The sequence below is a fragment of the Chrysochloris asiatica genome, unplaced genomic scaffold, assembly GCF_000296735.1.
Source record: "Chrysochloris asiatica unplaced genomic scaffold, ChrAsi1.0 scaffold00109, whole genome shotgun sequence".
NCBI classification, from domain to species: domain Eukaryota; kingdom Metazoa; phylum Chordata; class Mammalia; order Afrosoricida; family Chrysochloridae; genus Chrysochloris; species Chrysochloris asiatica.
In genome coordinates this window covers 8,785,591-8,796,002 of record NW_006408627.1, presented here as the reverse complement: position 1 = coordinate 8,796,002, position 10,412 = coordinate 8,785,591, and the positions used below count along the sequence as shown (strand labels likewise).

Sequence of the window (10,412 nt, the reverse complement as noted above, 5' to 3'; positions counted from 1 at the left end):
AGAACCGACTCCACGGTACTAAACAAAAAACAACTTCCCTAATTAATCCCAGCATCATGACTACAGTCTATGAGTTCTCTGTGGCCATTATCATGAAATGTCAACCCCAGCAGAGAAGCAGAAAGTGTCTTGAAGGGGATAGTTGGTGTCATAATTAGTAAAGAGGGTTGGAGGGTGAAGTCAAGTCTAACCTTGCGCTGATGCTAAGTTTGATTCTCTTTTCCCCTTGTGAAGTCAAAGCAAAGCAGATGGCACTCCCAGGCCACACTTTAAGGGCTCCAAATTGGATGAACCTAACAGGAAACCACAGGGCAAGGAAACCTTTTGTAGTGGCCCTCATAGATAAGACTGCTGGAGCAGAAAAGGATGGAGATTAGATCTGGAGGGGCAAGCAGAAGGCATACAGCAAGAAAATTGAAATTTAACTCTGGACCAAACAATAAAATAAAATCTTTTTCACTTGTTCTATTTTATGTTCATTCTCTGACATTATTTGGCATAGGCACCTTCCAAGAAATTAAAATTTAATGATTCTCCCCTCTTGGATTTCTTGATGGGAAATGATGACAGGTAGCATCTAAGGTTAGGTGCTATTATTAATTCTACTTTATGTTCTCTTGGATTACTCAGTTCAGGAGTACCCAGATATCAGGAAATGAGGACATTCCCATAGCCTTACGAAAAGATACATGTAGTGAGAACCAAGGATCTTACCAATATCTTGCTAGCACCGTGAGTGAATCATCTTAGAAATAGATCCCCAGTCTTAGTCAAGGCCTCGTATGACAAGTTCATCTGACATCTTAGCTGCAACCGCATGAAAGACCATGGGAAGAACCACCCAAGTAAATTGCTCCCAAATTTCTGAGCCTGCGAAAAGATGAGAACTAATAAATAGTTATTGTTCTTTTAACACACTGAAAGGGATTTCAAGATTTTGAAATAATTTCCTTTACAGCACTATTGTTCTAGTTAAGTACCATAGAGTTGGTTCTGATTCATAGCCACCCTATATAGGGTTTCCTAGAAGCAGATAGTAGGTTTGCACTGCTGACCCTGTGGTTAGCAGTCCAGTGCTTATCCTACAGTGCCATACCAGGCAATAGGCAGCTAATAAATCAGCATACCAGTTAACCCTTAATAACCTCTATGTATTACTGCTTATGCTCTCCTTTAAATCTTACAGTTAAAAATTATACATATTCTAAAATGCAACCAAGGTAAATGAAGACAGTAACAAGTATGGAAAAATAAGGGAAATTTTGGTAAATGCTATAATATACAATTTGTCAGCAAAAGTAACAGCAACCAAAAACGGTGTGTGTGGTTTTATACATATGTATGTATATACGTGTATTTTGTTGTTGTTAGGTGCCATTGAGTTGGTTCCAACCCATAGGGACCTTATGTACAACAGAATGAAACACTGTCCAATCCTGTGCCATCTTCACAACTGAGCTCATTGCTACTGCCACTGTGCCTGTCCATCTCATTGGGGATCTCCCTCTTTTTCGCTGACTGTCCACTTTATCAAGCATGCTGTCCTTCTGATAATATGTCTGAAGTATAGCAGACAAAGTTAGACCTCTTGGCTTCTAAGGAGCATTCTGGTTGTAAGTCTTCCAATATAAATTTGTTTGTTCTTCTGGCAATTCATGGTACCTTCAGGGTTCTTCGTGAACATATAATTCAATTGCATCAAGTCTTCTCTGGTCTTCCTTATTCACTGTCCAACTTTCACATGCATATGAAACTATTGAAAATACGATGGATTGGATCAGGCACACCTTAATCCTCAAACTGACATCTTTGCTTTTGAACACTTTACAGAGTTCATGTGCAGGAGATCTGCCTAATGCAAATCATTTGATTTCTTAACTACTGCTTCAATGGGTGTTGATAGTAGATCCAAGCAAAATGTTAGCAATGATATTCTTCATTCCACCTCTTTGTCTGAATCTGGCTTGAATATCTAGCATTGTCTGTGAATGTACAATTGCATCCATTTTTGAGTTGTCTGTAGCAAAATTTTATTTACATGTCATATCCTCGGAAACCCTGTACAGGGTCGCTATGAGTCGGTTCCGACTCCACGGCACATAACAACAACAACAACAACATTAATGATATTGTCTGATGATTTCTGCTATCTGTTGGGTCACCTCTCTTTGGAATAGGCAAAAATATGTATTTCTTCCAATCAGTTGCTCAAGTAACTGTCTTCCAAATTTCTTGGCATAAATGAGTGAGTACTTCCAGTTTGAATGCTGAAACATTTCAAACTTTATTCCATCAATTCCCGGGATCTTATTCTTTGCCAATGCCTTCAGTGCATCTACTTGGTCTTCTTCCTTCAATACCATTGGCTCTTGATCATAGGCTACCTAGGGAAATTATTGAACAATGATCATTTCTTTTCAGAAGAATGATTCTGTGTATTCTTTCCATCTTCTTTTTATGCTTTCTGCATTATTCAATATTTTGTCAAAGAATCCTTTAGTATTGCAAGTTGAGGCTTTAAATTTTTCTCAGTAATTTCAGCTTGAGAAATGCTGATGGTGATCTTCCCTTTTGGTTTTTCTAACTCTCAACCTTGGCACATTTCATTATAATATTTGACTTTGTCTTCTTGAACTGCCCTTTGAAATTTTCTTTTCAGCTCTTTTACTTCCTCATTTCTTCCAATTGTTTTAGCATCTCAAGTTTCCGAGTCTCTTCTGATATCCATTTTGGTCTCTTTTTTTCTATCCTGTCTTGTTAATGATCTTTTACTTTCTTTTTGTGTGATGTTCTTGAGGTGATTTCTAAATTCAGGTTGCTTATGTTCAAGGTCATATTTTGTTGTTGTTGTTGTTATGTGCCGTGGAGTCGGTTCCGACCCATAGCGACCCTGTACAGGGTTTCCGAGGGTGTAAATCCTTACGGGAGTAGAAAGCCTCATCTTTCTCCCGCGGAGCGGCTGGTAGTTTCGAACCACTGACCTTAAGGCTCGCAGCCCGATTCGTAACCACTACACTACAGTTAAACTTGTTTGGCCATGTTCATAGGAAAAAGGCAACATAGCTTTATTCACCAACCTGAGGCTGTCCCTCTTTTTGAACAAGGCAACTCTGAAGTTGAATTCCATTTTGGAGGAGACTTACTTAACTATGGGGGTGGAGCAGCGTGCTTTGGGCTGGTAGGTGGCAAAGTGTAGGAGGGTCCCTGAAGGACATTCTTAGTTGGTTCCCACTGAAAAGGTACAGAAAAACCTCAAAAAAGACAATCCAGTTTCTGAAAACAAACAGCCTTTTCTAAGACTTGTGGTGTCACAGAAAAAAAGCGAATGGGAGGGGTCGGGGTGCCTGGGAAGGGAGAGTAGTTTTAGGAGAAAAGATCCAAGAACACACTATGAGTAGGGAGTGAATCACTTCATATTTTGGCCTTAAAATATGGATTTTTTTTTTTTTTTAATGCACTTAAGTGGCCCTCGGGAATGGTAAGCTACTGACTAGCTTTTTTGGGTGTGTTAATTACACAGTCATCATAATAACTTGGTTGCTCCAAGCAGACCATCCAGAGAAGGACTTCGTGCTTAAGATGGAGCATCCATGACTAATAGACAGACCTTCACTGAAGTAAGTACATTAGCATGGTGACTTAATAATGAGCACAGGACCGGGCAGGGCTTCATTCTGTTGTACACAGGGTCGCTATGAGTTGGAAATGTTGTGATGGCACCTCACAACACAACAACAGCAACGATACCAAGATGGGAGCTATTAGTAAGCTGCATTTTAGAGTCTGGGAAGGAAGTCTTTCAATGGCCCTTGTCTTCAGTTTGCCCCTGGCATACACTTTACTTTCTCAACATTTCGTACAGGTGTTCTTGAGCCTTCTTTACCACCGCAGTTGTCAGGGTGTTAACGGAACACTTCAGTGGCTACAATAAAACAGCGGCAAAAACACCTACTGGATGTTTTCCTGCAAGGATGACTCTGACTTTGACCTTGTGCATGTTAAAGTTCTTCAAGTAGGCCTCATAAATTCTCTTGGCAAGAGATTTGAGATCTGCAGTTTCAGAATCTTCTACATCATGGTCACATGTAAGAATTTCTGCTTTCAATTTTGCTTTTTCGGACCTTGGCATTCGTCCAAAACGAATTGCGTTATGTGACATCCCCACTGAGAGGCACTTGTGGAAACGACAATATTGGCACTTGTTTCGATTCTTTTTCTGAGTCTTGCAGCTACGATCACATTTGTCTTAAACCAGCTTTAGCCGAATGGTTCGACGAAAAAACCCTTGCAACCTTCACAGGCGTGCACCCCATAGTGGTAGCCGGAGGCCTTGTCCCCGCAAATCCTGCACTCAAGGTTCAGTGCTCCGCTGGGTGGATCCTCAGCACTGCCAGGAACCACAGGATAGTTAATAGACGAAGGGCTGGAAGCTGGGGAGAGAGTATCTGTAATAACAGAGCCATCGGAGACTAGGCCACTTCCTAAATACTGATAATCTGTGAAACTAAAGCTCCCGGAGCAATCCTCACCAATGCACTGTGAAATCTCCTGAACACTGCCAATTTCCTGTAGGAATTCGTCAGACAGCAGACTGTCCAAGTCATCAGCCTCGAGTGGGGACAGCGGGCAAATGGGGCTTTCTGTGTCCACCATCTTGATTAGACAGCGCTGGTCACACCACTGAACGCCAGTCTGGCCTCTGTCTCAGCATCTACGATGGTCTTCCAGATGGCAAAATGGCGTCTGTTGACAACACAGATATGGCGGCTGTCTAAAACACAAGTCCAAAGGACTCGGTGCTGGAAAAGTGGCTATAGACTTACAGAGTGAAGCCGAATCAACATAGGGACTTCAGACCCAAATCTGTGATGACAAGGTCTTGGTTTGGAGGTTGTCTTGTCACAACTGTTACCTCACAGGGAAGAAGACAGGGCCTTTAACTTCAGCCTGAGCCTCAGCCGCTGCTGCCACCGCGTTGCCGGGCGAACACTCAAGGTCATATTTTTGCTGTTGTGAACTTGTTTAATTTTGTTCACCTTTAGCTTGAACATGTATATGAGCAATTTGATGATTTGTTTCACAGTCTGCCCCGACTTTGTTTTAGCGGATTTAGAGCTTTTTAGCGGATTTAGCGCTTTCCCACTGTCTCTTTCCACAGCTGTAGTCAGTTTGATTTCTGTGTATTCCTTCTGGTAAGGCCCATGTGTTTAGTCATCTTTTATGTTGTTTAAAAATACATTTGCAATGAAGAAGCCACGTTTTGGTTGTTAGGTGCCTTCCAGTCAGTACCGACTCCTAGCGACCCATGTAAAGCAGAACGAAACACTGTCTGATCTCTTATGCAACATCCAGCATCATTTCTATCACCAAGGCTATATTTTCTAACTACCGATCCTTCCCCTTAATTTCCAACATTTGCATTCCAATCATCAGTAATTATCCATACATCTTCAGGGCTTATTTGATCAATTTCAGACTGAAAAGTTGGTAGAATTCATCAATTTCCTCATCACTAGCTTTAGCGGTTAATGCATAAATTTGAATAATAGTATTAACTGGTCTTTTTTATAGGTGTATGAATATTGTCCTATCACAGACAGCATTATACTTCAAGATAGATCTTGAAATGTTCTTACTGAAGTTGAATGGGATATCATTTCTCATCAATTTATCATTCCTGGCATAGTAAATCATCTGACTGTCAGATTCCAAATGGCCAATATCAGTATATTTCAGCTCATTAATGCCTAGGATATCAATCTATATGTGTTCCGTTTCATTTTTGACAGCTTTCAATTTTACTGAATCCATACTTGATACATTCCATCTTCTAATTATTAATGGATGCTTCAACAGTGTACCCTCATTTTGAGTTTTGTCCAGTATGCAAATGAAAATCCCGAATGTTTTACTTCATTTCATCATCACAGTCAACCAGACTTTGAGGAGGTAGCTCTTCCTCAGTCGTATTTTTAGTGCCTCCCAACATGAGGGGCTCATATTCTGGCACAATATCTGACAATATTCTGGTTCTATTCATCATGTTTCAATATTCAATATTCTGATGTTATCTGACAGGTTTCACGCTATTTATAAGGTTTCCAGTGGCTAAACATTCAGAAGTAATCTGCATCCCTTTCTTTTGAGTTTGTCTTTGTCTGGAAGTTCAGCTGAAACCTGTCCACCATGGGTGATCCTACCAACATTCAAAATACCTGAGGCATAGCTTCCAGCATCATAGCAATACACAAGCCACCACTGTTTGACAAACTGATAGAGGAGTGGTGGATGATCAGTTATACCTAAGGTTAATTTTAGGAAGCATATTGCTAAGTCTCTGTTAGTTTGGAACCTCTGCTTAAAATGTCTGTTATGGGTGAGTTTGCTGGTTTGTCAAATGCTGGTGGCATAAATTCCAGCTAACTGACTGATGGGTAGTGGTCCTGGCATATAGGCATATTAAACAAATAGTATTTAAAAGTAAAAAGTCATTTGTTTTATTAATGAAGAAAGCAATTTTAATAGAGGAGGAAGCTGAGAGACAGAGTTGGAGTAGGAAACAGTGTCAGAGACTAAGTCTAGAACAAGTAGGATATTCTGGGCAGTGACACGAATCACAATTCCAAACATTCACTAGGTAAATAGACTCACAATGTCAAATGGATCTTGGCTGAAAGCATAGAATACCAGATTTACTTGTGCTTTATTGACTATGCAAAGGCTTTCAACTGCAGGGATCATGAAAAGCTATGGATAACTGTCATTGTAAAGAATGGATATTCCAGAGGCCTTAATTTTGATCATGAGGAACCAGTACACAGACTAAAAGCCAGTTGTTTTGAACAAAAATGGGGATGCTGAATAGTTAAAATCAATGAAGGTGTGTGCCAGGGTTGCATCCTTTCAGTATATTTATTCATTCTATATGTTGAGCAAATAATCTGAGGAACTGGATTATATGAAGAAGAACGTGGCATTAGGCATTAGGAGGAAGACTCATTAACAACCTACAATATGTAGATGATTACAACTTTGCTTGTTGAAAGTGAAGAGGACTTAAAATTCCTATTGATGAAGATCAAAGACCACAGTCTTCACTATGGACTGCACATCAGTGTAAAGAAAACAAAAATCCTTACAAATGGTCCAATAAATAACATGCTGATAAATGGAGAAAAGATTGAAGTTGTCCAAAACTTTATTTAGCTTGGATCCACAGTGAACACTCATGCAGACAACAGTCAAGAAAGCAAACACGTATTCCATTAGGCAAATCTGCTGCATTGTTGTTGTTGTTGTTAGGTGCCATCGAGTCGGTACTGACCGATAGCGACCTTATTCACAGAAAGAAACACTGCCCGATCCTGAGCCAACCTCACTACTGTTGCCTCGCTTGAGTCCATCAATGCTGCCACTTGGCCAATCCATCTCACTGTGGGTCTTCCTCTTTTTCTCTGACCCTCCACCTTACCAAACATGATATCCTTCTCCAGGAACTGGTCCCTTCTGACAATACGTCCAAAGTATGAGAGAGAAAGTTTGGCCATGTTAGCCTCCAAGAAGCACTCTGGCTGCACTTCCTCCAAAACGGATCTATTGGTTCTTTTGGCATAAGACCTCTTTAAATGTTTAAAGCAAAGATACCAGTTTGAGGACTAGGGTGCACCTGACCAAATCCATGGTATTTTCAATCACCTTACATGCATGTGAATGTTGGACAACGAATAAGGAATATCAGGGAATAATTGATGTATTTAAGTCATGGTACTGGAGAAGAATATTAAAAGTACTGTGGACTGCCAGAACAAACAAATCTGTGTTAGAAGAAGTATAGCCAGAATGATCCTTAGAAGCCAGGATAGTGACATTTTGTCTCTTATACTTCAAATATTTTATCAGTATCGACTAAACCCTGAATAATGGTATTATGCTTGGTAAATTGGAGGGTCATTTAAAAAGGGGAAGACCCCCAATGATAAGGATTGGCACAGTGGCAGCAGCAAGGGGTTCAGTGTTAACAATTGTGAGTATGGCACATAAGCAGGTGGTACTTCATTCTTTTGTACATAGAGTTTCTGTGAGTCAGAGCCAATTCAATGGCACCTAACATCAACAACAGATTGAATAACTTCTCTAGATACCTTATACATATTATCTCATTTAATCCTCTCAGAAACTCTATGAGATTAAACTTACAAATAGCCCCAATTTAGGGCATACTGAAGTTATAATGAACAACACTTAAAACCATCTCAGTTATTTTTCCTCTTTCTTTTGGTCTATCTTATCACTAGTAATATGTAGTATATATAATATTGCGGCACATGATTTACTTACATATCATTCTTAGATGTTCGCTTACAGATAATCAACATTAAGCTTACTATTCAAAACACTGCCTACAATGATGTCTGTGTTGGTTTCTGGATTTGCATAATTGACAGAAAATTTAGCAAAGTTCAACTCTAATGGCAAATGACAACTGAACAGTACAACTCCAACTTGACTGTTGGGACACTGACTTCCTTGTAGACCAACACTATTATTGTTGTTAGTGCCACTGAGTAAGTTCTGAGTAAGTTCTCTTCATCTTGGTGATTTCTTTGAGTCAGTCTTGTTTCTTTGTGTGAGCCACAATTATCTGTTGTCTCTAGGGCACTATGGATTTGTCATATTTGTAAAAACAAAAGTGCAGTTGCTGGACCTATAGAAGAGAAATCTCTAGCTGGCTCCTGCAAGCTCATGAGGTAGTTGTGAAAGGGATGTGAAAGCAAAGTTACCCTGCATAGGGTTTTTGAGAAGTGGCTGGTGGGTTTGAACCTACCTGCATAGGGTTTTTGAGAAGTGGCTGGTGGGTTTGAACCACTGACCTTTTAATTCAAACAACCTTGTGGTCCAGTGCCTATCCTAGAGAGCCATACCAGAACTCCAGACCAACCTTATAGCTTGATCTTATTTAGTGTTTCATACCATAAAAGTGTTATCTGTTCATTCGAAGCTGAGTTTCAAATTGCTCTGACTATAAGCCTATACTTGCCTATGCCCTCAACAACATGTCTAACAAAAGATGTCATGCCACTAATAGTTCTAATCTAAACAGAATGTGAGGTAGACACTAGATGTGGATACAAAGACGGAGATGATTAAGGCCTATGATAATGGCCTTAAAGTTGGTGAAAAGGCATGTGAGAAAAAACTGTTTCATTCAACTGTTTTGACAATCATTTGGCATCTGAGTAAGAACTTGAGGCAGTTAAAGGAGTGATTGGCAAAAATTGACAATTTTAACAAAGAAAAGACAAGAGCCAACACATGAGATAAAGCTGTTGATGATTTGGATAGAAGAATAAATTCAGAAGAGGGTTCCTATGAGTTTACTGATGATTCAAATAAAATCATGTAGACTTTTTGAAAACCTGAAGGAACAGCATGGAGAAAACTATGTGATTACTTTAATGCCAGCACGGGCTGGTTTCATTGATTTAAATGTAGCTTTGGTTTGGTTACATAACATACATATAGCTGGAGAAGCAGGAAGCAAAGAAGCTCTAGGATGAAATGTACAAGATAGAAGAGAAAGGAGAAGGGGACTTTTAGCAAGATGCGGACTAGGTAGACATACTATAAGGACCCTCTACACACAAAAAATACAAAAGACCAAATAAACAGACACAGATGAAATATCTGGCACCCTGAATTTCAGAAGAAAGGTTAGAGAGGTGGATGGAGTGCTTGTTGTGAGAAGAGGCAGAGCAGGAACAGCAAGAGAGGAAGACTGACTGGTAAATGGCTTGACCATCTGGTGTGCAGCTTTGGCATCAGAGAGAAACCTAGAGGAACAGATTTGCATGGGTGCTATCCCATCCCATACTCTCCTGGTAATCAGAGGTGTGGCCAGCTCCCACCTTTCTCCACCCCCCACTGCAAACCCTGTTCTCTGGGAGTTCAGAGTCATGTGGTTGGGAGCCATGCCCGTGTGAGTTTGACACCAGCTGCACCACTTTGGTGTGCCACTTTGGTACCTAGATTCAGGTGGGCTCAGCTCCAAACCTACAGAGCACCAGACCTAAACCAGCCACCTTGTCCCTATCTGCCCTGTGGTCCTAACAGACACTGAAACCAGTTCCAACAGGGGCCCCCACAAACTATTTCCAGATTGTGTACCCTGGACTTAGATAACACCAAGGCAAATAGGAACTTCATGTAGGGCCAGGAACTTTGCTTTCACATCCCTTTCACAACTACCTCATGAGCTTGCAGGAGCCAGCTAGAGATTTCTCTTCTATAGGTCCAGCAACTGCACTTTTGTTTTTACAAATATGACAAATCCATAGTGCCCTAGAGACAACAGATAATTGTGGCTCACACAAAGAAACAAGACTGACTCAAAGAAATCACCAAGATGAAGAGAA

The 10,412-nt window shown here is 40.4% G+C and overlaps 1 pseudogene; it reads right to left on the bottom strand.

Moving 5' to 3' along the window:
- Nucleotides 1–3,922: 3,922 nt before the first annotated feature.
- On the bottom strand, nt 3,923–4,653 carry LOC102817151 (annotated as a pseudogene).
- Between the last annotated feature and the right edge of the window lie 5,759 nt (nt 4,654–10,412).